The sequence below is a fragment of the Hydractinia symbiolongicarpus genome, chromosome 3, assembly GCF_029227915.1.
Source record: "Hydractinia symbiolongicarpus strain clone_291-10 chromosome 3, HSymV2.1, whole genome shotgun sequence".
Taxonomy (NCBI): Eukaryota; Metazoa; Cnidaria; class Hydrozoa; order Anthoathecata; family Hydractiniidae; genus Hydractinia; species Hydractinia symbiolongicarpus.
In genome coordinates, this window is record NC_079877.1 from 8,428,102 (window position 1) to 8,449,283 (window position 21,182).

The 21,182-nt window shown below is 47.1% G+C and overlaps 83 non-coding genes across 83 annotated transcripts; 68 read left to right on the plus strand and 15 right to left on the minus strand.

Annotated features, from left to right (window-relative positions):
• Positions 1–299: 299 nt before the first annotated feature.
• Trnay-gua (transfer RNA tyrosine (anticodon GUA)) lies at positions 300–393 on the minus strand. Its single transcript has 2 exons — positions 357–393; positions 300–335 (listed from the first exon to the last, which is right to left on the minus strand). It is a non-coding gene; the product is annotated as a tRNA-Tyr (tRNA).
• Positions 394–982: 589 nt separating this feature from the next.
• On the plus strand, positions 983–1,054 carry Trnad-guc (transfer RNA aspartic acid (anticodon GUC)). Its single transcript has one exon. It is a non-coding gene; the product is annotated as a tRNA-Asp (tRNA).
• Positions 1,055–1,127: 73 nt separating this feature from the next.
• Trnak-uuu (transfer RNA lysine (anticodon UUU)) lies at positions 1,128–1,200 on the plus strand. The gene has a single exon. It is a non-coding gene; the product is annotated as a tRNA-Lys (tRNA).
• A 107-nt stretch (positions 1,201–1,307) lies between these two features.
• On the plus strand, positions 1,308–1,380 carry Trnaa-agc (transfer RNA alanine (anticodon AGC)). The gene has a single exon. It is a non-coding gene; the product is annotated as a tRNA-Ala (tRNA).
• Positions 1,381–1,448: 68 nt separating this feature from the next.
• On the plus strand, positions 1,449–1,564 carry Trnal-caa (transfer RNA leucine (anticodon CAA)). The gene is made up of 2 exons: positions 1,449–1,486; positions 1,519–1,564. It is a non-coding gene; the product is annotated as a tRNA-Leu (tRNA).
• Positions 1,565–1,605: 41 nt separating this feature from the next.
• On the minus strand, positions 1,606–1,699 carry Trnay-gua (transfer RNA tyrosine (anticodon GUA)). Its single transcript has 2 exons — positions 1,663–1,699; positions 1,606–1,641 (listed from the first exon to the last, which is right to left on the minus strand). It is a non-coding gene; the product is annotated as a tRNA-Tyr (tRNA).
• Positions 1,700–1,952: 253 nt separating this feature from the next.
• On the plus strand, positions 1,953–2,025 carry Trnaa-ugc (transfer RNA alanine (anticodon UGC)). Its single transcript has one exon. It is a non-coding gene; the product is annotated as a tRNA-Ala (tRNA).
• Positions 2,026–2,287: 262 nt separating this feature from the next.
• Trnad-guc (transfer RNA aspartic acid (anticodon GUC)) lies at positions 2,288–2,359 on the plus strand. The gene has a single exon. It is a non-coding gene; the product is annotated as a tRNA-Asp (tRNA).
• Positions 2,360–2,432: 73 nt separating this feature from the next.
• Positions 2,433–2,505, plus strand: Trnak-uuu (transfer RNA lysine (anticodon UUU)). Its single transcript has one exon. It is a non-coding gene; the product is annotated as a tRNA-Lys (tRNA).
• A 248-nt stretch (positions 2,506–2,753) lies between these two features.
• Positions 2,754–2,869, plus strand: Trnal-caa (transfer RNA leucine (anticodon CAA)). Its single transcript has 2 exons — positions 2,754–2,791; positions 2,824–2,869. It is a non-coding gene; the product is annotated as a tRNA-Leu (tRNA).
• Positions 2,870–2,910: 41 nt separating this feature from the next.
• Trnay-gua (transfer RNA tyrosine (anticodon GUA)) lies at positions 2,911–3,004 on the minus strand. Its single transcript has 2 exons — positions 2,968–3,004; positions 2,911–2,946 (listed from the first exon to the last, which is right to left on the minus strand). It is a non-coding gene; the product is annotated as a tRNA-Tyr (tRNA).
• Positions 3,005–3,604: 600 nt separating this feature from the next.
• On the plus strand, positions 3,605–3,676 carry Trnad-guc (transfer RNA aspartic acid (anticodon GUC)). The gene has a single exon. It is a non-coding gene; the product is annotated as a tRNA-Asp (tRNA).
• A 252-nt stretch (positions 3,677–3,928) lies between these two features.
• Trnaa-agc (transfer RNA alanine (anticodon AGC)) lies at positions 3,929–4,001 on the plus strand. The gene has a single exon. It is a non-coding gene; the product is annotated as a tRNA-Ala (tRNA).
• A 68-nt stretch (positions 4,002–4,069) lies between these two features.
• Trnal-caa (transfer RNA leucine (anticodon CAA)) lies at positions 4,070–4,185 on the plus strand. Its single transcript has 2 exons — positions 4,070–4,107; positions 4,140–4,185. It is a non-coding gene; the product is annotated as a tRNA-Leu (tRNA).
• A 41-nt stretch (positions 4,186–4,226) lies between these two features.
• Trnay-gua (transfer RNA tyrosine (anticodon GUA)) lies at positions 4,227–4,320 on the minus strand. Its single transcript has 2 exons — positions 4,284–4,320; positions 4,227–4,262 (listed from the first exon to the last, which is right to left on the minus strand). It is a non-coding gene; the product is annotated as a tRNA-Tyr (tRNA).
• A 253-nt stretch (positions 4,321–4,573) lies between these two features.
• Trnaa-ugc (transfer RNA alanine (anticodon UGC)) lies at positions 4,574–4,646 on the plus strand. The gene has a single exon. It is a non-coding gene; the product is annotated as a tRNA-Ala (tRNA).
• A 265-nt stretch (positions 4,647–4,911) lies between these two features.
• Positions 4,912–4,983, plus strand: Trnad-guc (transfer RNA aspartic acid (anticodon GUC)). Its single transcript has one exon. It is a non-coding gene; the product is annotated as a tRNA-Asp (tRNA).
• A 73-nt stretch (positions 4,984–5,056) lies between these two features.
• Trnak-uuu (transfer RNA lysine (anticodon UUU)) lies at positions 5,057–5,129 on the plus strand. The gene has a single exon. It is a non-coding gene; the product is annotated as a tRNA-Lys (tRNA).
• A 107-nt stretch (positions 5,130–5,236) lies between these two features.
• On the plus strand, positions 5,237–5,309 carry Trnaa-agc (transfer RNA alanine (anticodon AGC)). The gene has a single exon. It is a non-coding gene; the product is annotated as a tRNA-Ala (tRNA).
• Positions 5,310–5,377: 68 nt separating this feature from the next.
• Positions 5,378–5,493, plus strand: Trnal-caa (transfer RNA leucine (anticodon CAA)). Its single transcript has 2 exons — positions 5,378–5,415; positions 5,448–5,493. It is a non-coding gene; the product is annotated as a tRNA-Leu (tRNA).
• A 41-nt stretch (positions 5,494–5,534) lies between these two features.
• On the minus strand, positions 5,535–5,628 carry Trnay-gua (transfer RNA tyrosine (anticodon GUA)). The gene is made up of 2 exons: positions 5,592–5,628; positions 5,535–5,570 (listed from the first exon to the last, which is right to left on the minus strand). It is a non-coding gene; the product is annotated as a tRNA-Tyr (tRNA).
• A 600-nt stretch (positions 5,629–6,228) lies between these two features.
• Positions 6,229–6,300, plus strand: Trnad-guc (transfer RNA aspartic acid (anticodon GUC)). Its single transcript has one exon. It is a non-coding gene; the product is annotated as a tRNA-Asp (tRNA).
• A 73-nt stretch (positions 6,301–6,373) lies between these two features.
• On the plus strand, positions 6,374–6,446 carry Trnak-uuu (transfer RNA lysine (anticodon UUU)). Its single transcript has one exon. It is a non-coding gene; the product is annotated as a tRNA-Lys (tRNA).
• Positions 6,447–6,553: 107 nt separating this feature from the next.
• On the plus strand, positions 6,554–6,626 carry Trnaa-agc (transfer RNA alanine (anticodon AGC)). The gene has a single exon. It is a non-coding gene; the product is annotated as a tRNA-Ala (tRNA).
• A 68-nt stretch (positions 6,627–6,694) lies between these two features.
• On the plus strand, positions 6,695–6,810 carry Trnal-caa (transfer RNA leucine (anticodon CAA)). The gene is made up of 2 exons: positions 6,695–6,732; positions 6,765–6,810. It is a non-coding gene; the product is annotated as a tRNA-Leu (tRNA).
• Positions 6,811–6,851: 41 nt separating this feature from the next.
• On the minus strand, positions 6,852–6,945 carry Trnay-gua (transfer RNA tyrosine (anticodon GUA)). The gene is made up of 2 exons: positions 6,909–6,945; positions 6,852–6,887 (listed from the first exon to the last, which is right to left on the minus strand). It is a non-coding gene; the product is annotated as a tRNA-Tyr (tRNA).
• Positions 6,946–7,536: 591 nt separating this feature from the next.
• On the plus strand, positions 7,537–7,608 carry Trnad-guc (transfer RNA aspartic acid (anticodon GUC)). Its single transcript has one exon. It is a non-coding gene; the product is annotated as a tRNA-Asp (tRNA).
• Positions 7,609–7,681: 73 nt separating this feature from the next.
• On the plus strand, positions 7,682–7,754 carry Trnak-uuu (transfer RNA lysine (anticodon UUU)). Its single transcript has one exon. It is a non-coding gene; the product is annotated as a tRNA-Lys (tRNA).
• A 107-nt stretch (positions 7,755–7,861) lies between these two features.
• Positions 7,862–7,934, plus strand: Trnaa-agc (transfer RNA alanine (anticodon AGC)). Its single transcript has one exon. It is a non-coding gene; the product is annotated as a tRNA-Ala (tRNA).
• Positions 7,935–8,002: 68 nt separating this feature from the next.
• Positions 8,003–8,118, plus strand: Trnal-caa (transfer RNA leucine (anticodon CAA)). The gene is made up of 2 exons: positions 8,003–8,040; positions 8,073–8,118. It is a non-coding gene; the product is annotated as a tRNA-Leu (tRNA).
• A 41-nt stretch (positions 8,119–8,159) lies between these two features.
• On the minus strand, positions 8,160–8,253 carry Trnay-gua (transfer RNA tyrosine (anticodon GUA)). Its single transcript has 2 exons — positions 8,217–8,253; positions 8,160–8,195 (listed from the first exon to the last, which is right to left on the minus strand). It is a non-coding gene; the product is annotated as a tRNA-Tyr (tRNA).
• Positions 8,254–8,838: 585 nt separating this feature from the next.
• On the plus strand, positions 8,839–8,910 carry Trnad-guc (transfer RNA aspartic acid (anticodon GUC)). Its single transcript has one exon. It is a non-coding gene; the product is annotated as a tRNA-Asp (tRNA).
• A 253-nt stretch (positions 8,911–9,163) lies between these two features.
• Positions 9,164–9,236, plus strand: Trnaa-agc (transfer RNA alanine (anticodon AGC)). Its single transcript has one exon. It is a non-coding gene; the product is annotated as a tRNA-Ala (tRNA).
• Positions 9,237–9,304: 68 nt separating this feature from the next.
• Trnal-caa (transfer RNA leucine (anticodon CAA)) lies at positions 9,305–9,420 on the plus strand. Its single transcript has 2 exons — positions 9,305–9,342; positions 9,375–9,420. It is a non-coding gene; the product is annotated as a tRNA-Leu (tRNA).
• A 41-nt stretch (positions 9,421–9,461) lies between these two features.
• Trnay-gua (transfer RNA tyrosine (anticodon GUA)) lies at positions 9,462–9,555 on the minus strand. Its single transcript has 2 exons — positions 9,519–9,555; positions 9,462–9,497 (listed from the first exon to the last, which is right to left on the minus strand). It is a non-coding gene; the product is annotated as a tRNA-Tyr (tRNA).
• Positions 9,556–9,808: 253 nt separating this feature from the next.
• Positions 9,809–9,881, plus strand: Trnaa-ugc (transfer RNA alanine (anticodon UGC)). The gene has a single exon. It is a non-coding gene; the product is annotated as a tRNA-Ala (tRNA).
• Positions 9,882–10,140: 259 nt separating this feature from the next.
• Trnad-guc (transfer RNA aspartic acid (anticodon GUC)) lies at positions 10,141–10,212 on the plus strand. The gene has a single exon. It is a non-coding gene; the product is annotated as a tRNA-Asp (tRNA).
• A 73-nt stretch (positions 10,213–10,285) lies between these two features.
• Trnak-uuu (transfer RNA lysine (anticodon UUU)) lies at positions 10,286–10,358 on the plus strand. The gene has a single exon. It is a non-coding gene; the product is annotated as a tRNA-Lys (tRNA).
• A 248-nt stretch (positions 10,359–10,606) lies between these two features.
• Trnal-caa (transfer RNA leucine (anticodon CAA)) lies at positions 10,607–10,722 on the plus strand. Its single transcript has 2 exons — positions 10,607–10,644; positions 10,677–10,722. It is a non-coding gene; the product is annotated as a tRNA-Leu (tRNA).
• A 41-nt stretch (positions 10,723–10,763) lies between these two features.
• Positions 10,764–10,857, minus strand: Trnay-gua (transfer RNA tyrosine (anticodon GUA)). Its single transcript has 2 exons — positions 10,821–10,857; positions 10,764–10,799 (listed from the first exon to the last, which is right to left on the minus strand). It is a non-coding gene; the product is annotated as a tRNA-Tyr (tRNA).
• A 253-nt stretch (positions 10,858–11,110) lies between these two features.
• Trnaa-ugc (transfer RNA alanine (anticodon UGC)) lies at positions 11,111–11,183 on the plus strand. The gene has a single exon. It is a non-coding gene; the product is annotated as a tRNA-Ala (tRNA).
• A 259-nt stretch (positions 11,184–11,442) lies between these two features.
• On the plus strand, positions 11,443–11,514 carry Trnad-guc (transfer RNA aspartic acid (anticodon GUC)). Its single transcript has one exon. It is a non-coding gene; the product is annotated as a tRNA-Asp (tRNA).
• A 253-nt stretch (positions 11,515–11,767) lies between these two features.
• Positions 11,768–11,840, plus strand: Trnaa-agc (transfer RNA alanine (anticodon AGC)). Its single transcript has one exon. It is a non-coding gene; the product is annotated as a tRNA-Ala (tRNA).
• Positions 11,841–11,908: 68 nt separating this feature from the next.
• On the plus strand, positions 11,909–12,024 carry Trnal-caa (transfer RNA leucine (anticodon CAA)). Its single transcript has 2 exons — positions 11,909–11,946; positions 11,979–12,024. It is a non-coding gene; the product is annotated as a tRNA-Leu (tRNA).
• A 41-nt stretch (positions 12,025–12,065) lies between these two features.
• Positions 12,066–12,159, minus strand: Trnay-gua (transfer RNA tyrosine (anticodon GUA)). Its single transcript has 2 exons — positions 12,123–12,159; positions 12,066–12,101 (listed from the first exon to the last, which is right to left on the minus strand). It is a non-coding gene; the product is annotated as a tRNA-Tyr (tRNA).
• A 253-nt stretch (positions 12,160–12,412) lies between these two features.
• On the plus strand, positions 12,413–12,485 carry Trnaa-ugc (transfer RNA alanine (anticodon UGC)). Its single transcript has one exon. It is a non-coding gene; the product is annotated as a tRNA-Ala (tRNA).
• Positions 12,486–12,744: 259 nt separating this feature from the next.
• Positions 12,745–12,816, plus strand: Trnad-guc (transfer RNA aspartic acid (anticodon GUC)). Its single transcript has one exon. It is a non-coding gene; the product is annotated as a tRNA-Asp (tRNA).
• A 73-nt stretch (positions 12,817–12,889) lies between these two features.
• On the plus strand, positions 12,890–12,962 carry Trnak-uuu (transfer RNA lysine (anticodon UUU)). Its single transcript has one exon. It is a non-coding gene; the product is annotated as a tRNA-Lys (tRNA).
• A 107-nt stretch (positions 12,963–13,069) lies between these two features.
• On the plus strand, positions 13,070–13,142 carry Trnaa-agc (transfer RNA alanine (anticodon AGC)). Its single transcript has one exon. It is a non-coding gene; the product is annotated as a tRNA-Ala (tRNA).
• Positions 13,143–13,210: 68 nt separating this feature from the next.
• Trnal-caa (transfer RNA leucine (anticodon CAA)) lies at positions 13,211–13,326 on the plus strand. The gene is made up of 2 exons: positions 13,211–13,248; positions 13,281–13,326. It is a non-coding gene; the product is annotated as a tRNA-Leu (tRNA).
• A 41-nt stretch (positions 13,327–13,367) lies between these two features.
• Trnay-gua (transfer RNA tyrosine (anticodon GUA)) lies at positions 13,368–13,461 on the minus strand. The gene is made up of 2 exons: positions 13,425–13,461; positions 13,368–13,403 (listed from the first exon to the last, which is right to left on the minus strand). It is a non-coding gene; the product is annotated as a tRNA-Tyr (tRNA).
• A 253-nt stretch (positions 13,462–13,714) lies between these two features.
• On the plus strand, positions 13,715–13,787 carry Trnaa-ugc (transfer RNA alanine (anticodon UGC)). Its single transcript has one exon. It is a non-coding gene; the product is annotated as a tRNA-Ala (tRNA).
• Positions 13,788–14,049: 262 nt separating this feature from the next.
• On the plus strand, positions 14,050–14,121 carry Trnad-guc (transfer RNA aspartic acid (anticodon GUC)). Its single transcript has one exon. It is a non-coding gene; the product is annotated as a tRNA-Asp (tRNA).
• Positions 14,122–14,194: 73 nt separating this feature from the next.
• On the plus strand, positions 14,195–14,267 carry Trnak-uuu (transfer RNA lysine (anticodon UUU)). The gene has a single exon. It is a non-coding gene; the product is annotated as a tRNA-Lys (tRNA).
• Positions 14,268–14,515: 248 nt separating this feature from the next.
• Trnal-caa (transfer RNA leucine (anticodon CAA)) lies at positions 14,516–14,631 on the plus strand. The gene is made up of 2 exons: positions 14,516–14,553; positions 14,586–14,631. It is a non-coding gene; the product is annotated as a tRNA-Leu (tRNA).
• Positions 14,632–14,672: 41 nt separating this feature from the next.
• Trnay-gua (transfer RNA tyrosine (anticodon GUA)) lies at positions 14,673–14,766 on the minus strand. Its single transcript has 2 exons — positions 14,730–14,766; positions 14,673–14,708 (listed from the first exon to the last, which is right to left on the minus strand). It is a non-coding gene; the product is annotated as a tRNA-Tyr (tRNA).
• A 253-nt stretch (positions 14,767–15,019) lies between these two features.
• Positions 15,020–15,092, plus strand: Trnaa-ugc (transfer RNA alanine (anticodon UGC)). The gene has a single exon. It is a non-coding gene; the product is annotated as a tRNA-Ala (tRNA).
• A 262-nt stretch (positions 15,093–15,354) lies between these two features.
• Positions 15,355–15,426, plus strand: Trnad-guc (transfer RNA aspartic acid (anticodon GUC)). Its single transcript has one exon. It is a non-coding gene; the product is annotated as a tRNA-Asp (tRNA).
• Positions 15,427–15,499: 73 nt separating this feature from the next.
• Trnak-uuu (transfer RNA lysine (anticodon UUU)) lies at positions 15,500–15,572 on the plus strand. Its single transcript has one exon. It is a non-coding gene; the product is annotated as a tRNA-Lys (tRNA).
• Positions 15,573–15,679: 107 nt separating this feature from the next.
• Positions 15,680–15,752, plus strand: Trnaa-agc (transfer RNA alanine (anticodon AGC)). Its single transcript has one exon. It is a non-coding gene; the product is annotated as a tRNA-Ala (tRNA).
• A 68-nt stretch (positions 15,753–15,820) lies between these two features.
• Trnal-caa (transfer RNA leucine (anticodon CAA)) lies at positions 15,821–15,936 on the plus strand. Its single transcript has 2 exons — positions 15,821–15,858; positions 15,891–15,936. It is a non-coding gene; the product is annotated as a tRNA-Leu (tRNA).
• A 388-nt stretch (positions 15,937–16,324) lies between these two features.
• Positions 16,325–16,397, plus strand: Trnaa-ugc (transfer RNA alanine (anticodon UGC)). The gene has a single exon. It is a non-coding gene; the product is annotated as a tRNA-Ala (tRNA).
• A 265-nt stretch (positions 16,398–16,662) lies between these two features.
• Positions 16,663–16,734, plus strand: Trnad-guc (transfer RNA aspartic acid (anticodon GUC)). The gene has a single exon. It is a non-coding gene; the product is annotated as a tRNA-Asp (tRNA).
• Positions 16,735–16,807: 73 nt separating this feature from the next.
• Trnak-uuu (transfer RNA lysine (anticodon UUU)) lies at positions 16,808–16,880 on the plus strand. Its single transcript has one exon. It is a non-coding gene; the product is annotated as a tRNA-Lys (tRNA).
• Positions 16,881–16,987: 107 nt separating this feature from the next.
• Positions 16,988–17,060, plus strand: Trnaa-agc (transfer RNA alanine (anticodon AGC)). Its single transcript has one exon. It is a non-coding gene; the product is annotated as a tRNA-Ala (tRNA).
• Positions 17,061–17,128: 68 nt separating this feature from the next.
• Trnal-caa (transfer RNA leucine (anticodon CAA)) lies at positions 17,129–17,244 on the plus strand. The gene is made up of 2 exons: positions 17,129–17,166; positions 17,199–17,244. It is a non-coding gene; the product is annotated as a tRNA-Leu (tRNA).
• A 41-nt stretch (positions 17,245–17,285) lies between these two features.
• Trnay-gua (transfer RNA tyrosine (anticodon GUA)) lies at positions 17,286–17,379 on the minus strand. Its single transcript has 2 exons — positions 17,343–17,379; positions 17,286–17,321 (listed from the first exon to the last, which is right to left on the minus strand). It is a non-coding gene; the product is annotated as a tRNA-Tyr (tRNA).
• Positions 17,380–17,632: 253 nt separating this feature from the next.
• Positions 17,633–17,705, plus strand: Trnaa-ugc (transfer RNA alanine (anticodon UGC)). Its single transcript has one exon. It is a non-coding gene; the product is annotated as a tRNA-Ala (tRNA).
• Positions 17,706–17,967: 262 nt separating this feature from the next.
• Trnad-guc (transfer RNA aspartic acid (anticodon GUC)) lies at positions 17,968–18,039 on the plus strand. Its single transcript has one exon. It is a non-coding gene; the product is annotated as a tRNA-Asp (tRNA).
• A 73-nt stretch (positions 18,040–18,112) lies between these two features.
• Trnak-uuu (transfer RNA lysine (anticodon UUU)) lies at positions 18,113–18,185 on the plus strand. The gene has a single exon. It is a non-coding gene; the product is annotated as a tRNA-Lys (tRNA).
• Positions 18,186–18,292: 107 nt separating this feature from the next.
• Trnaa-agc (transfer RNA alanine (anticodon AGC)) lies at positions 18,293–18,365 on the plus strand. Its single transcript has one exon. It is a non-coding gene; the product is annotated as a tRNA-Ala (tRNA).
• A 68-nt stretch (positions 18,366–18,433) lies between these two features.
• Trnal-caa (transfer RNA leucine (anticodon CAA)) lies at positions 18,434–18,549 on the plus strand. Its single transcript has 2 exons — positions 18,434–18,471; positions 18,504–18,549. It is a non-coding gene; the product is annotated as a tRNA-Leu (tRNA).
• Positions 18,550–18,590: 41 nt separating this feature from the next.
• Trnay-gua (transfer RNA tyrosine (anticodon GUA)) lies at positions 18,591–18,684 on the minus strand. Its single transcript has 2 exons — positions 18,648–18,684; positions 18,591–18,626 (listed from the first exon to the last, which is right to left on the minus strand). It is a non-coding gene; the product is annotated as a tRNA-Tyr (tRNA).
• Positions 18,685–18,937: 253 nt separating this feature from the next.
• Positions 18,938–19,010, plus strand: Trnaa-ugc (transfer RNA alanine (anticodon UGC)). Its single transcript has one exon. It is a non-coding gene; the product is annotated as a tRNA-Ala (tRNA).
• Positions 19,011–19,272: 262 nt separating this feature from the next.
• Trnad-guc (transfer RNA aspartic acid (anticodon GUC)) lies at positions 19,273–19,344 on the plus strand. The gene has a single exon. It is a non-coding gene; the product is annotated as a tRNA-Asp (tRNA).
• Positions 19,345–19,417: 73 nt separating this feature from the next.
• Positions 19,418–19,490, plus strand: Trnak-uuu (transfer RNA lysine (anticodon UUU)). The gene has a single exon. It is a non-coding gene; the product is annotated as a tRNA-Lys (tRNA).
• A 107-nt stretch (positions 19,491–19,597) lies between these two features.
• On the plus strand, positions 19,598–19,670 carry Trnaa-agc (transfer RNA alanine (anticodon AGC)). The gene has a single exon. It is a non-coding gene; the product is annotated as a tRNA-Ala (tRNA).
• A 68-nt stretch (positions 19,671–19,738) lies between these two features.
• On the plus strand, positions 19,739–19,854 carry Trnal-caa (transfer RNA leucine (anticodon CAA)). Its single transcript has 2 exons — positions 19,739–19,776; positions 19,809–19,854. It is a non-coding gene; the product is annotated as a tRNA-Leu (tRNA).
• A 41-nt stretch (positions 19,855–19,895) lies between these two features.
• Trnay-gua (transfer RNA tyrosine (anticodon GUA)) lies at positions 19,896–19,989 on the minus strand. Its single transcript has 2 exons — positions 19,953–19,989; positions 19,896–19,931 (listed from the first exon to the last, which is right to left on the minus strand). It is a non-coding gene; the product is annotated as a tRNA-Tyr (tRNA).
• A 253-nt stretch (positions 19,990–20,242) lies between these two features.
• Trnaa-ugc (transfer RNA alanine (anticodon UGC)) lies at positions 20,243–20,315 on the plus strand. Its single transcript has one exon. It is a non-coding gene; the product is annotated as a tRNA-Ala (tRNA).
• Positions 20,316–20,719: 404 nt separating this feature from the next.
• Positions 20,720–20,792, plus strand: Trnak-uuu (transfer RNA lysine (anticodon UUU)). The gene has a single exon. It is a non-coding gene; the product is annotated as a tRNA-Lys (tRNA).
• A 107-nt stretch (positions 20,793–20,899) lies between these two features.
• Positions 20,900–20,972, plus strand: Trnaa-agc (transfer RNA alanine (anticodon AGC)). The gene has a single exon. It is a non-coding gene; the product is annotated as a tRNA-Ala (tRNA).
• Positions 20,973–21,040: 68 nt separating this feature from the next.
• On the plus strand, positions 21,041–21,156 carry Trnal-caa (transfer RNA leucine (anticodon CAA)). The gene is made up of 2 exons: positions 21,041–21,078; positions 21,111–21,156. It is a non-coding gene; the product is annotated as a tRNA-Leu (tRNA).
• Positions 21,157–21,182: the final 26 nt, after the last annotated feature.

Consider the following 21,182-nt stretch of genomic DNA (forward strand, 5'->3'; position numbering starts at 1 on the left):
TGGGGAACTAGCTCAGATGGTAGAGCGCTCGCTTAGCATGCCAGAGGTACCGGGATTGATGCCCGGGTTCTCCAATGCCTTTTCCATAGGCGTAAAATAAATGAAATTTGCGCAGAGCAATTTGCAGCAGCGTTCGTGTCATGTTGGGATGGCCGAGCAGTCTCAGGCGCCAGACTCAAGACAAAATGTTCTTCCACTCATCGCGTGGAGAATTCTGGTCCTCGAATGAGGGCGTGGTTTCGAATCCCACTTTCGACAACTTTTCCCTGCCACACAAAATTTTAGGCCTAAAATGCAAGTCCACCGAGCCGGATTTGAACCAGCGACCTAAGGATGCCTGAGTGGTATAAGTTCGTCTACAGTCCTCCGCTCTACCAACTGAGCTATCGGTGGATGTAGCATCGTACAGTTCTTGTGCAGGACTATGCAGGTCATGTCACGTTTGTAGTATGACGTGGTTTTTAAAATGATGCGATAGCTCCCACGTAGCAGAGTGTGGTTTCGATCCACCGACCTCTGGGTTATGGGCCCAGCACGCTTCCTCTGCGCCACTCTGCTGAAGGTAGGTAAGCTGAAATGTGTCTGATGTAAGGTGTAGTTTAGTATTGCGAACAGCACTCGAACTATGACCTTTTTACCATTTCCAGGGGGATTAGCTCACATAGTAGAGCGCTCGCTTTGCATGCGAGAGGTACCGGGATCGATGCCCGGATCCTCCAAGACGATGTTTTTAATTTATTTATTTATTTTTATACTAATTTCAGTAGTTGCCAATGGTCATAAGAGGATTTATGATGCTCCTAAGATTACCTGGTATTAATAATAATAATAATAATACTAAACCGCGCTGCATATGTCTAGAGCATTTCTTGCTGTTTAATTTCGCATTGACAATATACACAGTTTCAGCTTTTAACATGATCGACCGTGTGGCATTCGGGCATTGACGCTATCGCGAACATATTATTTAAATATGAACTCGTCCTCGGTAGTATAGTGGTAAGTATCCCTGCCTGTCACGCGGGAGTCCGGGGTTCGATTCCCCGCCGGGGAGGTTCTTTTTATCTTGTCAATGTTTCGTTTCACGTCAGTAGCGTTCGCGGGACTGTCCGGGAATACAGTTTTACGCCCGGTTAGCTCAGTCGGTAGAGCATCAGACTTTTAATCTGAGGGTCGCGGGTTCGAGTCCCTCATCGGGCGTAACAAATATTTGGTACGATGGTGAACTAACTTTCACCACAATGTCTTGTCGAAAGAGGATGAATAACGTAACATTTGCGGAGTGGAAAAGGCGAAGCAAACTTGATGGGGAACTAGCTCAGATGGTAGAGTGCTCGCTTAGCATGCGAGAGGTACCGGGATCGAGGCCCGGGTTCTCCAATGCCTTTTCCATAGGTGTAAAATAAATGAAATTTGCGCAGAGCAATTTGCAGCAGCGTTCGTGTCATGTCGGGATGGCCGAGCGGTCTAAGGCGCCAGACTCAAGACAAAATGTTCTTCCACTCATCGCGTGGAGAATTCTGGTCCTCGAATGAGGGCGTGGGTTCGAATCCCACTTCCGACAACTTTTCCCTGCCACACAAAATTTTAGGCCTAAAATGCAAGTCCACCGAGCCGGATTTGAACCAGCGACCTAAGGATGCCTGAGTGGTATAAGTTCGTCTACAGTCCTCCGCTCTACCAACTGAGCTATCGGTGGATGTAGCATCGTACAGTTCTTGTGCAGGACTATGCAGGTCATGTCACGTTTGTAGTATGACGTGGTTCTTAAAATGATGCGATAGCTCGCACGTAGCAGAGGGTGGTTTCGATCCACCGACCTCTGGGTTATGGGCCCAGCACGCTTCCTTTGCGCCACTCTGCTGAAGGTAGGTAAGCTGAAATGTGTCTGATGTAAAGTGTAGTTTAGTATTGCGAACAGCACTCGAACTATGAACTTTTTACCATTTCCAGGGGGATTAGCTCACATGGTAGAGCGCTCGCTTTGCATGCGAGAGGTACCGGGATCGATGCCCGGATCCTCCAAGACGATGTTTTTAATTTATTTATTTTTATACTAATTTCAGTAGTTGCCAATGGTCATAAGAGGATTTATGATGCTCCTAAGATTACCTGGTATTATTAATAATAATAATAATAATACTAAACCGCGCTGCATATGTCTAGAGCATTTCTTGCTGTTTAATTTCGCATTGACAATATACACAGTTTCAGCTTTTAACATGATCGACCGTGTGGCATTCGGGCATTGACGCCATCGCGAACATATTATTTAAATATGAACTCGTCCTCGGTAGTATAGTGGTAAGTATCCCCGCCTGTCACGCGGGAGACCGGGGTTCGATTCCCCGCCGGGGAGGTTCTTTTTATCTTGTCAATGTTTCGTTTCACGTCAGTAGCGTTCGCGGGACTGTCCGGGAATACAGATTTACGCCCAGTTAGCTCAGTCGGTAGAGCATCAGACTTTTAATCTGAGGGTCGCGGGTTCGAGTCCCTCATCGGGCGTAACAATTATTTGGTACGATGGTGAACTAACTTTCACCACAATGTCTTGTCGAAAGAGGATGAAAAACGTAACATTTGCGGAGTGGCAAAGGCGAAGCAAACTTGATGGGGAACTAGCTCAGATGGTAGAGCGCTCGCTTAGCATGCAAGAGGTACCGGGATCGATGCCCGGGTTCTCCAATGCCTTTTCCATAGGCGTAAAATAAATGAAATTTGCGCAGAGCAATTTGCAGCAGCGTTCGTGTCATGTCGGGATGGCCGAGCGGTCTAAGGCGCCAGACTCAAGACAAAATGTTCTTCCACTCATCGCGTGGAGAATTCTGGTCCTCGAATGAGGGCGTGGGTTCGAATCCCACTTCCGACAACTTTTCCCTGCCACACAAAATTTTAAGCCTAAAATGCAAGTCCACCGAGCCGGATTTGAACCAGCGACCTAAGGATGCCTGAGTGGTATAAGTTCGTCTACAGTCCTCCGCTCTACCAACTGAGCTATCGGTGGATGTAGCATCGTACAGTTCTTGTGCAGGACTATGCAGGTCATGTCACGTTTGTAGTATGACGTGGTTTTTAAAATGATGCGATAGCTCGCACGTAGCAGAGGGTGGTTTCGATCCACCGACCTCTAATTTATGGGCCCAGCACGCTTCCTCTGCGCCACTCTGCTGAAGGTAGGTAAGCTGAAATGTGTCTGATGTAAGGTGTAGTTTAGTATTGCGAACAGCACTCGAACTATGACCTTTTTACCATTTCCAGGGGGATTAGCTCACATGGTAGAGCGCTCGCTTTGCATGCGAGAGGTACCGGGATCGATGGCCGGATCCTCCAAGACGATGTTTTTAATTTATTTATTTTTATACTAATTTCAGTAGTTGCCAATGGTCATAAGAGGATTTATGATGCTCCTAAGATTACCTGGTATTAATAATAATAATAATAATAATAATAACAATAATACTAAACCGCGCTGCATATGTGTAGAGCATTTCTTGCTGTTTAATTTCGCATTGACAATATACACAGTTTCAGCTTTTAACATGATCGACCGTGTGGCATTCGGGCATTGACGCCATCGCGAACATATTATTTAAATATGAACTCGTCCTCGGTAGTATAGTGGTAAGTATCCCCGCCTGTCACGCGGGAGACCGGGGTTCGATTCCCCGCCGGGGAGGTTCTTTTTATCTTGTCAATGTTTCGTTTCACGTCAGTAGCGTTCGCGGGACTGTCCGGGAATACAGATTTACGCCGGTTAGCTCAGTCGGTAGAGCATCAGACTTTTAATCTGAGGGTCGCGGGTTCGAGTCCCTCATCGGGCGTAACAATTATTTGGTATGATGGTGAACTAACTTTCACCACAATGTCTTGTCGAAAGAGGATGAATAACGTAACATTTGCGGAGTGGCAAAGGCGAAGCAAACTTGATGGGGAACTAGCTCAGATGGTAGAGCGCTCGCTTAGCATGCGAGAGGTACCGGGATCGATGCCCGGGTTCTCCAATGCCTTTTCCATAGGCGTAAAATAAATGAAATTTGCGCATAGCAATTTGCAGCAGCGTTCGTGTCATGTTGGGATGGCCGAGCGGTCTAAGGCGCCAGACTCAAGACAAAATGTTCTTCCACTCATCGCGTGGAGAATTCTGGTCCTCGAATGAGGGCGTGGGTTCGAATCCCACTTCCGACAACTTTTCCCTGCCACACAAAATTTTAGGCCTAAAATGCAAGTCCACCGAGCCGGATTTGAACCAGCGACCTAAGGATGCCTGAGTGGTATAAGTTCGTCTACAGTCCTCCGCTCTACCAACTGAGCTATCGGTGGATGTAGCATCGTACAGTTCTTGTGAAGGACTATGCAGGTCATGTCACGTTTGTAGTATGACGTGGTTTTTAAAATGATGCGATAGCTCGCACGTAGCAGAGGGTGGTTTCGATCCACCGACCTCTGGGTTATGGGCCCAGCACGCTTCCTCTGCGCCACTCTGCTGAAGGTAGGTAAGCTGAAATGTGTCTGATGTAAGGTGTAGTTTAGTATTGCGAACAGCAATCGAACTATGACATTTTTACCAGTTCCAGGGGGATTAGCTCACATGGTAGAGCGCTCGCTTTGCATGCGAGAGGTACCGGGATCGATGCCCGGATCCTCCAAGACGATGTTTTTAATTTATTTATTTTTATACTAATTTCAGTAGTTGCCAATGGTCCTAAGAGGATTTATGATGCTCCTAAGATTACCTGGTATTAATAATAATAATAATAATAATAATACTAAACCGCGCTGCATATGTCTAGAGCATTTCTTGCTGTTTAATTTCGATTTGACAATATACACAGTTTCAGCTTTTAACATGATCGACCGTGTGGCATTCGGGCATTGACGCCATCGCGAACATATTATTTAAATATGAACTCGTCCTCGGTAGTATAGTGGTAAGTATCCCCGCCTGTCACGCGGGAGACCGGGGTTCGATTCCCCGCCGAGGAGGTTCTTTTTATCTTGTCAATGTTTCGTTTCACGTCAGTAGCGTTCGCGGGACTGTCCGGGAATACAGATTTACGCCCGGTTAGCTCAGTCGGTAGAGCATCAGACTTTTAATCTGAGGGTCGCGGGTTCGAGTCCCTCATCGGGCGTAACAATTATTTGGTACGATGGTGAACTAACTTTCACCACAATGTCTTGTCGAAAGAGGATGAATAACGTAACATTTGCGGAGTGGCAAAGGCGAAGCAAACTTGATGGGGAACTAGCTCAGATGGTAGAGCGCTCGCTTAGCATGCGAGAGGTACCGGGATCGATGCCCGGGTTCTCCAATGCCTTTTCCATAGGCGTAAAATAAATGAAATTTGCGCAGAGCAATTTGCAGCAGCGTTCGTGTCATGTCGGGATGGCCGAGCGGTCTAAGGCGCCAGACTCAAGACAAAATGTTCTTCCACTCATCGCGTGGAGAATTCTGGTCCTCGAATGAGGGCGTGGGTTCGAATCCCACTTCCGACAACTTTTCCCTGCCACACAAAATTTTAGGCCTAAAATGCAAGTCCACCGAGCCGGATTTGAACCAGCGACCTAAGGATGCCGGAGTGGTATAAGTTCGTCTACAGTCCTCCGCTCTACCAACTGAGCTATCGGTGGATGTAGCATCGTACAGTTCTTGTGCAGGACTATGCAGGTCATGTCACGTTTGTAGTATGACGTGGTTTTTAAAATGATGCGATAGCTCGCACGTAGCAGAGGGTGGTTTCGATTCACCGACCTCTAATTTATGGGCCCAGCACGCTTCCTCTGCGCCACTCTGCTGAAGGTAGGTAAGCTGAAATGTGTCTGATGTAAGGTGTAGTTTAGTATTGCGAACAGCATTTGAACTATGACCTTTTTACCATTTCCAGGGGGATTAGCTCACATGGTAGAGCGCTCGCTTTGCATGCGAGAGGTACCGGGATCGATGGCCGGATCCTCCAAGACGATGTTTTTAATTTATTTATTTTTATACTAATTTCAGTAGTTGCCAATGGTCATAAGAGGATTTATGATGCTCCTAAGATTACCTGGTATTAATAATAATAATAATAATAATAATAATAATAATACTAAACCGCGCTGCATATGTGTAGAGCATTTCTTGCTGTTTAATTTCGCATTGACAATATACACAGTTTGAGCTTTTAACATGATCGAACGTGTGGCATTCGGGCATTGACGCCATCGCGAACATATTATTTAAATATGAACTCGTCCTCGGTAGTATAGTGGTAAGTATCCCTGCCTGTCACGCGGGAGACCGGGGTTCGATTCCCCGCCGGGGAGGTTCTTTTTATCTTGTCAATGTTTCGTTTCACGTCAGTAGCGTTCGCGGGACTGTCCGGGAATACAGATTTACGCCCGGTTAGCTCAGTCGATAGAGCATCAGACTTTTAATCTGAGGGTCGCGGGTTCGAGTCCCTCATCGGGCGTAACAATTATTTGGTACGATGGTGAACTAACTTTCACCACAATGTCTTGTCGAAAGAGGATGAATAACGTAACATTTGCGGAGTGGCAAAGGCGAAGCAAACTTGATGGGGAACTAGCTCAGATGGTAGAGCGCTCGCTTAGCATGCGAGAGGTACTGGGATCGATGCCCGGGTTCTCCAATGCCATTTCCATAGGCGTAAAATAAATGAAATTTGCGCAGAGCAATTTGCAGCAGCGTTCGTGTCATGTTGGGATGGCCGAGAGGTCTAAGGCGCCAGACTCAAGACAAAATGTTCTTCCACTCATCGCGTGGAGAATTCTGGTCCTCGAATGAGGGCGTGGGTTCGAATCCCACTTCCGACAACTTTTCCCTGCCACACAAAATTTTAGGCCTAAAATGCAAGTCCACCGAGCCGGATTTGAACCAGCGACCTAAGGATGCCTGAGTGGTATAAGTTCGTCTACAGTCCTCCGCTCTACCAACTGAGCTATCGGTGGATGTAGCATCGTACAGTTCTTGTGAAGAACTATGCAGGTCATGTCACGTTTGTAGTATGACGTGGTTTTTAAAATGATGCTATAGCTCGCACGTAGCAGAGGGTGGTTTCGATCCACTGACCTCTGGGTTATGGGCCCAGCACGCTTCCTCTGCGCCACTCTGCTGAAGGTAGGTAAGCTGAAATGTGTCTGATGTAAGGTGTAGTTTAGTATTGCGAACAGCACTCGAACTATGACATTTTTACCAGTTCCAGGGGGATTAGCTCACATGGTAGAGCGCTCGCTTTGCATGCGAGAGCTACTGGGATCGATGCCCGGATCCTCCAAGACGATGTTTTTAATTTATTTATTTTTATACTAATTTCAGTAGTTGCCAATGGTCCTAAGAGGATTTATGATGCTCCTAAGATTACCTGGTATTAATAATAATAATAATAATAATAATACTAAACCGCGCTGCATATGTCTAGAGCATTTCTTGCTGTTTAATTTCGATTTGACAATATACACAGTTTCAGCTTTTAACATGATCGACCGTGTGGCATTCGGGCATTGACGCCATCGCGAACATATTATTTAAATATGAACTCGTCCTCGGTAGTATAGTGGTAAGTATCCCCGCCTGTCACGCGGGAGACCGGGGTTCGATTCCCCGCCGGGGAGGTTCTTTTTATCTTGTCAATGTTTCGTTTCACGTCAGTAGCGTTCGCGGGACTGTCCGGGAATACAGATTTACGCCCGGTTAGCTCAGTCGGTTGAGCATCAGACTTTTAATCTGAGGGTCGCGGGTTCGAGTCCCTCATCGGGCGTAACAATTATTTGGTACGATGGTGAACTAACTTTCACCACAATGTCTTGTCGAAAGAGGATGAATAACGTAACATTTGCGGAGTGGCAAAGGCGAAGCAAACTTGATGGGGAACTAGCTCAGATGGTAGAGCGCTCGCTTAGCATGCGAGAGGTACCGGGATCGATGCCCGGGTTCTCTAATGCCTTTTCCAGAGGCGTAAAATAAATGAAATTTGCGCAGAGCAATTTGCAGCAGCGTTCGTGTCATGTCGGGATGGCCGAGCGGTCTAAGGCGCCAGACTCAAGACAAAATGTTCTTCCACTCATCGCGTGGAGAATTCTGGTCCTCGAATGAGGGCGTGGGTTCGAATCCCACTTCCGACAACTTTTCCCTGCCACACAAAATTTTAGGCCTAAAATGCAAGTCCACCGAGCCGGATTTGAACCAGCGACCTAAGGATGCCTGAGTGGTATAAGTTCGTCTACAGTCCTCCGCTCTACCAACTGAGCTATCGGTGGATGTAGCATCGTACAGTTCTTGTGCAGGACTATGCAGGTCATGTCACGTTTGTAGTATGACGTGGTTTTTAAAATGATGCGATAGCTCGCACGTAGCAGAGGGTGGTTTCGATCCACCGACCTCTGGGTTATGGGCCCAGCACGCTTCCTCTGCGCCACTCTGCTGAAGGTAGGTAAGCTGAAATGTGTCTGATGTAAGGTGTAGTTTAGTATTGCGAACAGCACTCGAACTATGACCTTTTTACCATTTCCAGGGGGAATAGCTCACATGGTAGAGCGCTCGCTTTGCATGCGAGAGGTACCGGGATCGATGCCCGGATCCTCCAAGACGATGTTTTTAATTTATTTATTTTTATACTAATTTCAGTAGTTGCCAATGGTCATAAGAGGATTTATGATGCTCCTAAGATTACCTGGTATTAATAATAATAATAATAATACTAAACCGCGCTGCATATGTCTAGAGCATTTCTTGCTGTTTAATTTCGCATTGACAGTATACACAGTTTCAGCTTTTAACATGATCGACCGTGTGACATTCGGGCATTGACGCCATCGCGAACATATTATTTAAATATGAACTCGTCCTTGGTAGTATAGTGGTAAGTATCCCCGCCTGTCACGCGGGAGACCGGGGTTCGATTCCCCGCCGGGGAGGTTCTTTTTATCTTGTCAATGTTTCGTTTCACGTCAGTAGCGTTCGCGGGACTGTCCGGGATTACAGATTTACGCCCGGTTAGATCAGTCGGTAGAGCATCAGACTTTTAAACTGAGGGTCGCGGGTTCGAGTCCCTCATCGGGCGTAACAATTATTTGGTACGATGGTGAACTAACTTTCACCACAATGTCTTGTCGAAAGAGGATGAATAACGTAACATTTGCGGAGTGGCAAAGGCGAAGCAAACTTGATGGGGAACTAGCTCAGATGGTAGAGCGCTCGCTTAGCATGCGAGAGGTACCGGGATCGATGCCCGGGTTCTCCAATGCCTTTTCCATAGGCGTAAAATAAATGAAATTTGCGCAGAGCAATTTGCAGCAGCGTTCGTGTCATGTCGGGATGGCCGAGCGGTCTAAGGCGCCAGACTCAAGACAAAATGTTCTTCCACTCATCGCGTGGAGAATTCTGGTCCTCGAATGAGGGCGTGGGTTTGAATCCCACTTCCGACAACTTTTCCCTGCCACACAAAATTTTAGGCCTAAAATGCAAGTCCACCGAGCCGGATTTGAACCAGCGACCTAAGGATGCCTGAGTGGTATAAGTTCGTCTACAGTCCTCCGCTCTACCAACTGAGCTATCGGTGGATGTAGCATCGTACAGTTCTTGTGCAGGACTATGCAGGTCATGTCACGTTTGTAGTATGACGTGGTTTTTAAAATGATGCGATAGCTCGCACGTAGCAGAGGGTGGTTTCGATCCACCGACCTCTGGGTTATGGGCCCAGCACGCTTCCTCTGCGCCACTCTGCTGAAGGTAGGTAAGCTGAAATGTGTCTGATGTAAGGTGTAGTTTAGTATTGCGAACAGCACTCGAACTATGACCTTTTTACCATTTCCAGGGGGATTAGCTCACATGGTAGAGCGCTCGCTTTGCATGCGAGAGGTACCGGGATCGATGCCCGGATCCTCCAAGACGATGTTTTTAATTTATTTATTTTTATACTAATTTCAGTAGTTGCCAATGGTCATAAGAGGATTTATGATGCTCCTAAGATTACCTGGTATTAATAATAATAATAATAATACCAAACTGCGCTGCATATGTCTAGAGCATTTCTTGCTGTTTAATTTCGCATTGACAGTATACACAGTTTCAGCTTTTAACACGATCGACCGTGTGGCATTCGGGCATTGACGCCATCGCGAACATATTATTTAAATATGAACTCGTCCTCGGTAGTATAGTGGTAAGTATCCCCGCCTGTCACGCGGGAGACCGGGGTTCGATTCCCCGCCGGGGAGGTTCTTTTTATCTTGTCAATGTTTCGTTTCACGTCAGTAGCGTTCGCGGGACTGTCCGGGAATACAGATTTACGCCCGGTTAGCTCAGTCGGTAGAGCATCAGACTTTTAATCTGAGGGTCGCGGGTTCGAGTCCCTCATCGGGCGTAACAATTATTTGGTACGATGGTGAACTAACTTTCACCACAATGTCCTGTCGAAAGAGGATGAATAACGTAACATTTGCGGAGTGGCAAAGGCGAAGCAAACTTGATGGGGAACTAGCTCAGATGGTAGAGCGCTCGCTTAGCATGCGAGAGGTACCGGGATCGATGCCCGGCTTCTCCAATGCCTTTTCCATAGGCGTAAAATAAATGAAATTTGCGCAGAGCAATTTGCAGCAGCGTTCGTGTCATGTCGGGATGGCCGAGCGGTCTAAGGCGCCAGACTCAAGACAAAATGTTCTTCCACTCATCGCGTGGAGAATTCTGGTCCTCGAATGAGGGCGTGGGTTCGAATCCCACTTCCGACAACTTTTCCCTGCCACACAAAATTTTAGGCCTAAAATGCAAGTCCACCGAGCCGGATTTGAACCAGCGACCTAAGGATGCCTGAGTGGTATAAGTTCGTCTACAGTCCTCCGCTCTACCAACTGAGCTATCGGTGGATGTAGCATCGTACAGTTCTTGTGCAGGACTATGCAGGTCATGTCACGTTTGTAGTATGACGTGGTTTTTAAAATGATGCGATAGCTCGCACGTAGCAGAGGGTGGTTTCGATCCACCGACCTCTGGGTTATGGGCCCAGCACGCTTCCTCTGCGCCACTCTGCTCAAGGTAGGTAAGCTGAAATGTGTCTGATGTAAGGTGTAGTTTAGTATTGCGAACAGCACTCGAACTATGACCTTTTTACCATTTCCAGGGGGATTAGCTCACATGGTAGAGCGCTCGCTTTGCATGCGAGAGGTACCGGGATCGATGCCCGGATCCTCCAAGACGATGTTTTTAATTTATTTATTTTTATACTAATTTCAGTAGTTGCCAATGGTCATAAGAGGATTTATGATGCTCCTAAGATTACCTGGTATTAATAATAATAATAATAATACTAAACCGCGCTGCATATGTCTAGAGCATTTCTTGCTGTTTAATTTCGCATTGACAGTATACACAGTTTCAGCTTTTAACATGATCGACCGTGTGACATTCGGGCATTGACGCCATCGCGAACATATTATTTAAATATGAACTCGTCCTTGGTAGTATAGTGGTAAGTATCCCCGCCTGTCACGCGGGAGACCGGGGTTCGATTCCCCGCCGGGGAGGTTCTTTTTATCTTGTCAATGTTTCGTTTCACGTCAGTAGCGTTCGCGGGACTGTCCGGGAATACAGATTTACGCCCGGTTAGATCAGTCGGTAGAGCATCAGACTTTTAAACTGAGGGTCGCGGGTTCGAGTCCCTCATCGGGCGTAACAATTATTTGGTACGATGGTGAACTAACTTTCACCACAATGTCTTGTCGAAAGAGGATGAATAACGTAACATTTGCGGAGTGGCAAAGGCGAAGCAAACTTGATGGGGAACTAGCTCAGATGGTAGAGCGCTCGCTTAGCATGCGAGAGGTACCGGGATCGATGCCCGGGTTCTCCAATGCCTTTTCCATAGGCGTAAAATAAATGAAATTTGCGCAGAGCAATTTGCAGCAGCGTTCGTGTCATGTCGGGATGGCCGAGCGGTCTAAGGCGCCAGACTCAAGACAAAATGTTCTTCCACTCATCGCGTGGAGAATTCTGGTCCTCGAATGAGGGCGTGGGTTTGAATCCCACTTCCGACAACTTTTCCCTGCCACACAAAATTTTAGGCCTAAAATGCAAGTCCACCGAGCCGGATTTGAACCAGCGACCTAAGGATGCCTGAGTGGTATAAGTTCGTCTACAGTCCTCCGCTCTACCAACTGAGCTATCGGTGGATGTAGCATCGTACAGTTCTTGTGCAGGACTATGCAGGTCATGTCACGTTTGTAGTATGACGTGGTTTTTAAAATGATGCGATAGCTCGCACGTAGCAGAGGGTGGTTTCGATCCACCGACCTCTGGGTTATGGGCCCAGCACGCTTCCTCTGCGCCACTCTGCTGAAGGTAGGTAAGCTGAAATGTGTCTGATGTAAGGTGTAGTTTAGTATTGCGAACAGCACTCGAACTATGACCTTTTTACCATTTCCAGGGGGATTAGCTCACATGGTAGAGCGCTCGCTTTGCATGCGAGAGGTACCGGGATCGATGCCCGGATCCTCCAAGACGATGTTTTTAATTTATTTATTTTTATACTAATTTCAGTAGTTGCCAATGGTCATAAGAGGATTTATGATGCTCCTAAGATTACCTGGTATTAATAATAATAATAATAATACCAAACTGCGCTGCATATGTCTAGAGCATTTCTTGCTGTTTAATTTCGCATTGACAGTATACACAGTTTCAGCTTTTAACACGATCGACCGTGTGGCATTCGGGCATTGACGCCATCGCGAACATATTATTTACATATGAACTCGTCCTCGGTAGTATAGTGGTAAGTATCCCCGCCTGTCACGCGGGAGACCGGGGTTCGATTCCCCGCCGGGGAGGTTCTTTTTATCTTGTCAATGTTTCGTTTCACGTCAGTAGCGTTCGCGGGACTGTCCGGGAATACAGATTTACGCCCGGTTAGCTCAGTCGGTAGAGCATCAGACTTTTAATCTGAGGGTCGCGGGTTCGAGTCCCTCATCGGGCGTAACAATTATTTGGTACGATGGTGAACTAACTTTCACCACAATGTCCTGTCGAAAGAGGATGAATAACGTAACATTTGCGGAGTGGCAAAGGCGAAGCAAACTTGATGGGGAACTAGCTCAGATGGTAGAGCGCTCGCTTAGCATGCGAGAGGTACCGGGATCGATGCCCGGGTTCTCCAATGCCTTTTCCATAGGCGTAAAATAAATGAAATTTGCGCAGAGCAATTTGCAGCAGCGTTCGTGTCATGTCGGGATGGCCGAGCGGTCTAAGGCGCCAGACTCAAGACAAAATGTTCTTCCACTCATCGCGTGGAGAATTCTGGTCCTCGAATGAGGGCGTGGGTTCGAATCCCACTTCCGACAACTTTTCCCTGCCACACAAAATTTTAGGCCTAAAATGCAAGTCCACCGAGCCGGATTTGAACCAGCGACCTAAGGATGCCTGAGTGGTATAAGTTCGTCTACAGTCCTCCGCTCTACCAACTGAGCTATCGGTGGATGTAGCATCGTACAGTTCTTGTGCAGGACTATGCAGGTCATGTCACGTTTGTAGTATGACGTGGTTTTTAAAATGATGCGATAGCTCGCACGTAGCAGAGGGTGGTTTCGATCCACCGACCTCTGGGTTATGGGCCCAGCACGCTTCCTCTGCGCCACTCTGCTGAAGGTAGGTAAGCTGAAATGTGTCTGATGTAAGGTGTAGTTTAGTATTGCGAACAGCACTCGAACTATGACCTTTTTACCATTTCCAGGGGGATTAGCTCACATGGTAGAGCGCTCGCTTTGCATGCGAGAGGTACCGGGATCGATGCCCGGATCCTCCAAGACGATGTTTTTAATTTATTTATTTTTATACTAATTTCAGTAGTTGCCAATGGTCATAAGAGGATTTATGATGCTCCTAAGATTACCTGGTATTAATAATAATAATAATAATAATACTAAACCGCGCTGCATATGTCTAGAGCATTTCTTGCTGTTTAATTTCGCATTGACAGTATACACAGTTTCAGCTTTTAACATGATCGACCGTGTGGCATTCGGGCATTGACGCCATCGCGAACATATTATTTAAATATGAACTCGTCCTCGGTAGTATAGTGGTAAGTATCCCCGCCTGTCACGCGGGAGACCGGGGTTCGATTCCCCGCCGGGGAGGTTCTTTTTATCTTGTCAATGTTTCGTTTCACGTCAGTAGCGTTCGCGGGACTGTCCGGGAATACAGATTTACGCCCGGTTAGCTCAGTCGGTAGAGCATCAGACTTTTAATCTGAGGGTCGCGGGTTCGAGTCCCTCATCGGGCGTAACAATTATTTGGTACGATGGTGAACTAACTGTCACCACAATGTTTTGTCGAAAGAGGATGAATAACGTAACATTTGCGGAGTGGCAAAGGCGAAGCAAACTTGATAGGGAACTAGCTCAGATGGTAGAGCGCTCGCTTAGCATGCGAGAGGTACCGGGATCGATGCCCGGGTTCTCCAATGCCTTTTCCATAGGCGTAAAATAAATGAAATTTGCGCGGAGCAATTTGCAGCAGCGTTCGTGTCATGTCGGGATGGCCGAGCGGTCTAAGGCGCCAGACTCAAGACAAAATGTTCTTCCACTCATCGCGTGGAGAATTCTGGTCCTCGAATGAGGGCGTGGGTTCGAATCCCACTTCCGACAACTTTTCCCTGCCACACAAAATTTTAGGCCTAAAATGCAAGTCCACCGAGCCGGATTTGAACCAGCGACCTAAGGATGCCTGAGTGGTATAAGTTCGTCTACAGTCCTCCGCTCTACCAACTGAGCTATCGGTGGATGTAGCATCGTACAGTTCTTGTGCAGGACTATGCAGGTCATGTCACGTTTGTAGTATGACGTGGTTTTTAAAATGATGCGATAGCTCGCACGTAGCAGAGGGTGGTTTCGATCCACCGACCTCTGGGTTATGGGCCCAGCACGCTTCCTCTGCGCCACTCTGCTGAAGGTAGGTAAGCTGAAATGTGTCTGATGTAAGGTGTAGTTTAGTATTGCGAACAGCACTCGAACTATGACCTTTTTACCATTTCCAGGGGGATTAGCTCACATGGTAGAGCGCTCGCTTTGCATGCGAGAGGTACCGGGATCGATGCCCGGATCCTCCAAGACGATGTTTTTAATTTATTTATTTTTATACTAATTTCAGTAGTTGCCAATGGTCATAAGAGGATTTATGATGCTCCTAAGATTACCTGGTATTAATAATAATAATAATAATAATACTAAACCGCGCTGCATATGTCTAGAGCATTTCTTGCTGTTTAATTTCGCATTGACAGTATACACAGTTTCAGCTTTTAACATGATCGACCGTGTGGCATTCGGGCATTGACGCCATCGCGAACATATTATTTAAATATGAACTCGTCCTCGGTAGTATAGTGGTAAGTATCCCCGCCTGTCACGCGGGAGACCGGGGTTCGATTCCCCGCCGGGGAGGTTCTTTTTATCTTGTCAATGTTTCGTTTCACGTCAGTAGCGTTCGCGGGACTGTCCGGGAATACAGATTTACGCCCGGTTAGCTCAGTCGGTAGAGCATCAGACTTTTAATCTGAGGGTCGCGGGTTCGAGTCCCTCATCGGGCGTAACAATTATTTGGTACGATGGTGAACTAACTTTCACCACAATGTCTTGTCGAAAGAGGATGAATAACGTAACATTTGCGGAGTGGCAAAGGCGAAGCAAACTTGATGGGGAACTAGCTCAGATGGTAGAGCGCTCGCTTAGCATGCGAGAGGTACCGGGATCGATGCCCGGGTTCTCCAATGCCTTTTCCATAGGCGTAAAATAAATGAAATTTGCGCAGAGCAATTTGCAGCAGCGTTCGTGTCATGTCGGGATGGCCGAGCGGTCTAAGGCGCCAGACTCAAGACAAAATGTTCTTCCACTCATCGCGTTGAGAATTCTGGTCCTCGAATGAGGGCGTGGGTTCGAATCCCACTTCCGACAACTTTTCCCTGCCACACAAAATTTTAGGCCTAAAATGCATGTCCACCGAGCCGGATTTGAACCAGCGACCTAAGGATGCCTGAGTGGTATAAGTTCGTCTACAGTCCTCCGCTCTACCAACTGAGCTAACGGTGGATGTAGCATCGTACAGTTCTTGTGCAGGACTATGCAGGTCATGTCACGTTTGTAGTATGACGTGGTTTTTAAAATGATGCGATAGCTCGCACGTAGCAGAGGGTGGTTTCGATCCACCGACCTCTGGGTTATGGGCCCAGCACGCTTCCTCTGCGCCACTCTGCTGAAGGTAGGTAAGCTGAAATGTGTCTGATATAAGGTGTAGTTTAGTATTGCGAACAGCACTCGAACTATGACCTTTTTACCATTTCCAGGGGGATTAGCTCACATGGTAGAGCGCTCGCTTTGCATGCGAGAGGTACCGGGATCGATGCCCGGATCCTCCAAGACGATGTTTTTAATTTATTTATTTTTATACTAATTTCAGTAGTTGCCAATGGTCATAAGAGGATTTATGATGCTCCTAAGATTACCTGGTATTAATAATAATAATAATAATAATAATACTAAACCGCGCTGCATATGTCTAGAGCATTTCTTGCTGTTTAATTTCGCATTGACAGTATACACAGTTTCAGCTTTTAACATGATCGACCGTGTGGCATTCGGGCATTGACGCCATCGCGAACATATTATTTAAATATGAACTCGTCCTCGGTAGTATAGTGGTAAGTATCCCCGCCTGTCACGCGGGAGACCGGGGTTCGATTCCCCGCCGGGGAGGTTCTTTTTATCTTGTCAATGTTTCGTTTCACGTCAGTAGCGTTCGCGGGACTGTCCGGGAATACAGATTTACGCCCGGTTAGCTCAGTCGGTAGAGCATCAGACTTTTAATCTGAGGGTCGCGGGTTCGAGTCCCTCATCGGGCGTAACAATTATTTGGTACGATGGTGAACTAACTTTCACCACAATGTCTTGTCGAAAGAGGATGAATAACGTAACATTTGCGGAGTGGCAAAGGCGAAGCAAACTTGATGGGGAACTAGCTCAGATGGTAGAGCGCTCGCTTAGCATGCGAGAGGTACCGGGATCGATGCCCGGGTTCTCCAATGCCTTTTCCATAGGCGTAAAATAAATGAAATTTGCGCAGAGCAATTTGCAGCAGCGTTCGTGTCATGTCGGGATGGCCGAGCGGTCTAAGGCGCCAGACTCAAGACAAAATGTTCTTCCACTCATCGCGTGGAGAATTCTAGTCCTCGAATGAGGGCGTGGGTTCGAATCCCACTTCCGACAACTTTTCCCTGCCACACAAAATTTTAGGCCTAAAATGCAAGTCCACCGAGCCGGATTTGAACCAGCGACCTAAGGATGCCTGAGTGGTATAAGTTCGTCTACAGTCCTCCGCTCTACCAACTGAGCTATCGGTGGATGTAGCATCGTACAGTTCATGTGCAGGACTATGCAGGTCATGTCACGTTTGTAGTATGACGTGGTTTTTAAAATGATGCGATAGCTCGCACGTAGCAGAGGGTGGTTTCGATCCATCGACCTCTGGGTTATGGGCCCAGCACGCTTCCTCTGCGCCACTCTGCTGAAGGTAAGTAAGCTGAAATGTGTCTGATGTAAGGTGTAGTTTAGTATTGCGAACAGCACTCGAACTATGACCTTTTTACCATTTCCAGGGGGATTAGCTCACATGGTAGAGCGCTCGCTTTGCATGCGAGAGGTACCGGGATCGATGCCCGGATCCTCCAAGACGATGTTTTTAATTTATTTATTTTTATACTAATTTCAGTAGTTGCCAATGGTCATAAGAGGATTTATGATGCTCCTAAGATTACCTGGTATTAATAATAATAATAATAATAATACTAAACCGCGCTGCATATGTCTAGAGCATTTCTTGCTGTTTAATTTCGCATTGACAGTATACACAGTTTCAGCTTTTAACATGATCGACCGTGTGGCATTCGGGCATTGACGCCATCGCGAACATATTATTTAAATATGAACTCGTCCTCGGTAGTATAGCGGTAAGTATCCCCGCCTGTCACGCGGGAGACCGGGGTTCGATTCCCCGCCGGGGAGGTTCTTTTTATCTTGTCAATGTTTCGTTTCACGTCAGTAGCGTTCGCGGGACTGTCCGGGAATACAGATTTACGCCCGGTTAGCTCAGTCGGTAGAGCATCAGACTTTTAATCTGAGGGTCGCGGGTTCGAGTCCCTCATCGGGCGTAACAATTATTTGGTACGATGGTGAACTAACTTTCACCACAATGTCTTGTCGAAAGAGGATGAATAACGTAACATTTGCGGAGTGGCAAAGGCGAAGCAAACTTGATGGGGAACTAGCTCAGATGGTAGAGCGCTCGCTTAGCATGCGAGAGGTACCGGGATCGATGCCCGGGTTCTCCAATGCCTTTTCCATAGGCGTAAAGTAAATGAAATTTGCGCAGAGCAATTTGCAGCAGCGTTCGTGTCATGTCGGGATGGCCGAGCGGTCTAAGGCGCCAGACTCAAGACAAAATGTTCTTCCACTCATCGCGTGGAGAATTCTGGTCCTCGAATGAGGGCGTGGGTTCGAATCCCACTTCCGACAACTTTTCCCTGCCACACAAAATTTTAGGCCTAAAATGCAAGTCCACCGAGCCGGATTTGAACCAGCGACCTAAGGATGCCTGAGTGGTATAAGTTCGTCTACAGTCCTCCGCTCTACCATCTGAGCTATCGGTGGATGTAGCATCGTACAGTTCTTGTGCAGGACTATGCAGGTCATGTCACGTTTGTAGTATGACGTGGTTTTTAAAATGATGCGATAGCTCGCACGTAGCAGAGGGTGGTTTCGATCCACCGACCTCTGGGTTATGGGCCCAGCACGCTTCCTCTGCGCCACTCTGCTGAAGGTAGGTAAGCTGAAATGTGTCTGATGTAAGGTGTAGTTTAGTATTGCGAACAGCACTCGAACTATGACCTTTTTACCATTTCCAGGGGGATTAGCTCACATGGTAGAGCGCTCGCTTTGCATGCGAGAGGTACCGGGATCGATGCCCGGATCCTCCAAGACGATGTTTTTAATTTATTTATTTTTATACTAATTTCAGTAGTTGCCAATGGTCATAAGAGGATTTATGATGCTCCTAAGATTACCTGGTATTAATAATAATAATAATAATAATACTAAACCGCGCTGCATATGTCTAGAGCATTTCTTGCTGTTTAATTTCGCATTGACAGTATACACAGTTTCAGCTTTTAACATGATCGACCGTGTGGCATTCGGGCATTGACGCCATCGCGAACATATTATTTAAATATGAACTCGTCCTCGGTAGTATAGCGGTAAGTATCCCCGCCTGTCACGCGGGAGACCGGGGTTCGATTCCCCGCCGGGGAGGTTCTTTTTATCTTGTCAATGTTTCGTTTCACGTCAGTAGCGTTCGCGGGACTGTCCGGGAATACAGATTTACGCCCGGTTAGCTCAGTCGGTAGAGCATCAGACTTTTAATCTGAGGGTCGCGGGTTCGAGTCCCTCATCGGGCCTAACAATTATTTGGTACGATGGTGAACTAACTTTCACCACAATGTCTTGTCGAAAGAGGATGAATAACGTAACATTTGCGGAGTGGCAAAGGCGAAGCAAACTTGATGGGGAACTAGCTCAGATGGTAGAGCGCTCGCTTAGCATGCGAGAGGTACCGGGATCGATGCCCGGGTTCTCCAATGCCTTTTCCATAGGCGTAAAATAAATGAAATTTGCGCAGAGCAATTTGCAGCAGCGTTCGTGTCATGTCGGGATGGCCGAGCGGTCTAAGGCGCCAGACTCAAGACAAAATGTTCTTCCACTCATCGCGTGGAGAATTCTGGTCCTCGAATGAGGGCGTGGGTTCGAATCCCACTTCCGACAACTTTTCCCTGCCACACAAAATTTTAGGCCTAAAATGCAAGTCCACCGAGCCGGATTTGAACCAGCGACCTAAGGATGCCTGAGTGGTATAAGTTCGTCTACAGTCCTCCGCTCTACCAACTGAGCCATCGGTGGATGTAGCATCGTACAGTTCTTGTGCAGGACTATGCAGGTCATGTCACGTTTGTAGTATGACGTGGTTTTTAAAATGATGCGATAGCTCGCACGTAGCAGAGGGTGGTTTCGATCCACCGACCTCTGGGTTATTGGCCCAGCACGCTTCCTCAGCGCCACTCTGCTGAAGGTAGGTAAGCTGAAATGTGTCTGATGTAAGGTGTAGTTTAGTATTGCGAACAGCACTCGAACTATGACCTTTTTACCATTTCCAGGGGGATTAGCTCACATGGTAGAGCGCTCGCTTTGCATGCGAGAGGTACCGGGATCGATGCCCGGATCCTCCAAGACGATGTTTTTAATTTATTTATTTTTATACTAATTTCAGTAGTTGCCAATGGTCATACGAGGATTTATGATGCTCCTAAGATTACCTGGTATTAATAATAATAATAATAATACTAAACCGCGCTGCATATGTCTAGAGCATTTCTTGCTGTTTAATTTCGCATTGACAGTATACACAGTTTCAGCTTTTAACATGATCGACCGTGTGGCATTCGGGCATTGACGCCATCGCGAACATATTATTTAAATATGAACTCGTCCTCGGTAGTATAGTCGTAAGTATCCCCGCCTGTCACGCGGGAGACCGGGGTTCGATTCCCCGCCGGGGAGGTTCTTTTTATCTTGTCAATGTTTCGTTTCACGTCAGTAGCGTTCGCGGGACTGTCCGGGAATACAGATTTACGCCCGGTTAGCTCAGTCGGTAGAGCATCAGACTTTTAATCTGAGGGTCGCGGGTTCGAGTCCCTCATCGGGCGTAACAATTATTTGGTACGATGGTGAACTAACTTTCACCACAATGTCTTGTCGAAAGAGGATGAATAACGTAACATTTGCGGAGTGGCAAAGGCGAAGCAAACTTGATGGGGAACTAGCTCAGATGGTAGAGCGCTCGCTTAGCATGCGAGAGGTACCGGGATCGATGCCCGGGTTCTCCAATGCCTTTTCCATAGGCGTAAAATAAATGAAATTTGCGCAGAGCAATTTGCAGCAGCGTTCGTGTCATGTCGGGATGGCCGAGCGGTCTAAGGCGCCAGACTCAAGACAAAATGTTCTTCCACTCATCGCGTGGAGAATTCTGGTCCTCGAATGAGGGCGTGGGTTCGAATCCCACTTCCGACAACTTTTCCCTGCCACACAAAATTTTA